Source organism: Nannospalax galili, unplaced genomic scaffold (assembly GCF_000622305.1).
Source record: "Nannospalax galili isolate Female #2095 unplaced genomic scaffold, S.galili_v1.0 scaffold365, whole genome shotgun sequence".
NCBI lineage: Eukaryota > Metazoa > Chordata > Mammalia > Rodentia > Spalacidae > Nannospalax > Nannospalax galili.
This window is the reverse complement of record NW_008353234.1, coordinates 360,691-365,232: the sequence shown is the minus strand read 5'-3', so window position 1 is coordinate 365,232 and position 4,542 is coordinate 360,691.

Below are 4,542 nucleotides of genomic sequence, written 5' to 3'. Positions count from 1 at the left end.
AGCAGTATTGGTTCTCCAGGTGTCTGGGGCCCCAAGACTAGGAATGGCGCAGGGCCCAAACTAAGAGTATAGAACGGCGGGGTGGGGGTTGGGGGGGATGGAAGGGTGAATGTGGCTTATGGAGTCCCGGCGGGGAAAGTTGAGCTATAGACTTACCCCAAGAGGCCTGAGGATGGTAGTGCAGGCTAGGAGAGTTAGCAGGTGGTGCAGGCCCAGGGAAGCAGAGAAGGGTGAGGGCGGGGCCAGGACCAGAAGTGGTGCTCCCCAAGAGGCCTGAGGATGGTAGTCCCGACCTAGGTATCTCTTAATTGAGTCAAGTTGACAACTCAGAGCAACGATCACACCTGTCTTTTTATTGTCAAGTTCTTAGATTCAGGATATAATCCCTTATAAGATATATGATTTAAAAATATTTTGTCCCATAATCTGTTTTTCCTTTCATTTTCTAAATGGTGTCACATTAAGAACTTTTCAGTTTGGATAAGGTCCACTTTATCCATTTTTTCTTCTGTTGCTTATACTTTTGATGTCATTTCTAAGAAACTGGTCAATGTCACAAAGATACCTTTACTCATATTTTAATTTATTCTTAAATATATATACATTGAACTACAACTTTCATACAATATATTTTAATTATGTTCAAACCCCTTCATCCATCTCCACCCCCACCTTACTACCCATGACTTCAGGTCCTCTATTATATTTTTTTAATTTTGATTATTTTTGATTTATATTTTATATTTTGATTTTAAAGGGCTATTGAGTCTAATCTGTGTTTCCTGAATACTCCTAGATATGTCTATCCCATGGAGTATGGTCAACCTACCAGGAATCAGAACAGGAAGGAAAATGGACTTTCCCTCTCACAGGTGCTATCAATAGCCAATAGATCTTCAGCTAGGGCTAGGGCTCCCTGCCCACCTCCCCATCCATGCTGGGCCCCTGTCTGACATGGGTTTGCACAGGTCTTGTCCATGATGCCATGAATGTTGTAGGTTAATATATCCAACTATCCCATGGTGTTTGACAACATTTACATTCGTTTACCACCTCCAGGTCTTATTATCTTTCCAACCCCTCTTCAGCAATAATCACATTTAGGGCTGAGCACTCCATAGTCTTCTACTTTCTGCACATTGACCAGTTGCAGATATCTGTGTTAATTGTCATCTTCTGCAAAAAGAACCTTTTCTGCTGAGAGTTGAGAGATGCACTAATCTAAGGGTATAACAATGAGTCACTAAGAGTAAGTTTAATACTCTGTCTATTTAACATAGTGATAGTAGTAGGTTCTCCCTGATGGTCTGTGACCTCTTCAGTCACAGGCTGTTGGTCCTGATAACAGTGTCAGGGTATGGACTCCATCTTAAATCCAAAGAAAAGGTTACTCCCATAATATTTAAGCCACTATTGCAGCAGTGAGCATATTTTTATTATTGTAGCTCACAGGGTATACAGCTGAATAAGGTTGATGACCACATTTGTCTGCTAGTAACATGCATAGCACCTTCTAGTACTAAGAAAGCTATCCAGCAAAGATGTAGCTTCAAGGTCAGTACCAACTTGATTTCTCTTTGTTTGTTCTGTGACTCGTGTGTAGTGTCTTCAGCAATGGGGTCTTACTGCCCAGTTCTGGCAGTTAACCAAGTATAATGGCAATAGTCAGTATTGTTCAAGGATCTATGGTATTGCTCTTGTTAACAACTCCAAGAGAGGGAGTCCATTCCTGGCATTGAACTTTTCATTTGCTAGGGCCATTGAACCTCAGTTATAGGGTAACTACATTAAAATTCTTTTTAGATTGTATATGTCTGCTTTAAAAGAAGCTTATATATTAGGTTTCTATATAACTCTATCAAAAGATGTTGGTGTTAGTTACCTATCTTCTTACTCCCTCTTCTGCTGAAGCCCCCAATCCCTACCCTGTTAAACCTATTCTATTTGTTATTCTTGTTTCCCATTTAAATGACTTCAATCTATCTCCCCTCCAATGAACAACCCCATGGCCCCTTATTAATGTCCTAATTGCTAAGGAGTTTCCAATTAAAACACACCTATCTAAACATTCAAAGCTAGCATTTACTTATGAGGAAGAGCATGCAACTTTTGTTCTTCTGGGTCTAGGTTATCTCAGTTTCCAATTCCATTCATTTACCTGTGAGTTTCATCTCATTTTTCTTAGCAGCTGAATAATATTCTATTGTATAAATGTACCATACTTCCATTATCCATTCATCAGTGAATGGAAATCTAGATTGTCTGCATTTCCTGACTATTGTGAATAGGATAGCAATGAACATGCATGAACAGATATCTCTGTGATGGGATACAGAATCTTTTGGGTACATGCCAAGACTGATATGACTGGATCATGCGGGGTATCTATTTTTAGCTTTTTGAAGAATTTCCACACTGATTTCCATAATGACTACACCAGTTTGTATTCCCACCAGCAGTGAATAAGTTTTCCCTTTCCCCACATCCTCGCCAGCATTTGTCATTCTTAGTTTTTTGGATCTTAGCCATTCTGACTGCCATAAGATGAAATCTCAAAGTGGTTATAATTTACATTTCCCTGATGGCTAAAGATGTTGAACATTTAAAAAACATTTCTCAGCTACTCATGCTTCATTATTTGTGAATTCTATTTAGTCACTTGCCCCAATTTTAAATATTTTACCATTTAGTTTTTTTAGTTCTTCATATATTCCAGATACTAACCCTCTGTCAGATGTATAGATAGGAGATTTTTTTCCCCCATTCTGTAGGTTGCTTCTTCAATCAAATAATGGTGCCCTTTGCCATATGAAGCTTTTGGTTTCATGAAGTCCCATTTGTCAGTTATTGGTCTTAATGCCTGTGCTATCAGGGCAATGTTCAGAAAAAGTCCTTTCCTGTGCCTGTAAGTTCCAGTTTATTCCATACATTATCCTCTATCAGATTTAAGATATCCAGCCCTATGTTGAGGTCCTTCTTTTATTTGGGGTTGATATTTGTGAAGGGTAAGAAGTAGGGATCTAGTTTCATTCTTCTACAAGTAACCATCCAGTTTGAACAGCATCATTTATTGAACATGCTATCTTTTGTCCAATGTGCTTTTGGAGCCCTCTTGTCAAAAATCCAGTGACTGTAAGTGTGTGAACTTAAATCTTATTCCACTGATCAGTGTGTCTGTATTTATGCCAGTACCATTCTGGTTTTATTACTATTGCTCTGTGGTATAATTTGAAGTCAAGGGATGGTGATACTGCCAGCATTATTTTACTGTTCAGAATTATTTGTCCTGTCCTAGATTTTTTGTATTTTCATGAGAAATTTGAGATTATTTTTTCAGCATATAAAAAATGTTGGGGGCCAGGAGAGATGGCTCAGTGGTTAAAAGCACTGGCTGCTCTTATAGAGGACTCGAGTTTGATTCCCAGCACCCACATGGTTCCTAACAATCATCCATAATTCCAGTTCCAGGGAATCTGATGCCCTCTTCTGACCTCTGCTTGGCATTGCAGAACATATGTGCACTTACCTACATGCAGACAAAGCACTCATAAATATAAAAATAAAAAAATAGAAAATAAAATATTAAAAATTGTCTTCTTGAAGTTTTAATTAGAATTGTATTGAATCCATAGATTTCTGTTGGCAAGTTGGCCATTTTCACAATATTAAGCCTATAGATCCATAAGCATGGGAGATCTTTCCATCTCCTCACATATTCTTCAGTTTCTTTCTTCAGTGTCTTGAAGTTTTTATTATACAAGTCCTTCACTTGCTTGGTTAGATTTATTCCAAAATATTGAATTTTTTGGAGGTTATCATGAATGGGATAATTTCCCCAATTTCCTTCTCAGTGTATTTGTTGTTGGTATATGGGAAGGCATTGATTTTGTGTATAAACTTTGTATCCAAATACTTTGCTAAACGTAATTATCAGCTTTAGGCATTCCCAGGCAGAGTCTGTAGGGTCTTTTATGCATAGAGTCATATAATCTGAAAATAACGTTAATTCAACTTATTCCTTTTCAATTTATATCCCCCTTTATCTCCTCCACTTTTCTTATTGTTCCAGGTAAGACTTCAAGCACTACATCCAATGGGAATGGAGAGAGTCAGCATCCTTGACTTTTCCAAATTTTAATGGGAATGCTTTGAGTCTTCCCACATTTAGTATGATGTTGGCTGTGGACTTGTTGTATACTGCCTTTATTATGTTGAGATATATTCCCCACACCCTAGATTCCCTATGACTTTTATCACGAATGGATGTTGGATTTTATCAAAGAATTTTTGTGCATCTAATGAGATGATTATGTGATTTCTGTCCTTGAATTTGCTTATGTGGTGGATTACATTTATTAATTATGTATGTTGATTTCTGTCTATACGTCTGTTTATGTGGTAAATAACATTTATTGATTTATGTATGTTGAACCATCCCTGCATCTTGATGTTCACTTGAATTCAGTTTATGAATATTTTGTTTGAGAATTTTTGTGTCTATGTTCATCAGAGAGATTGGCCTATCATTTTTTTTTCTTTTTG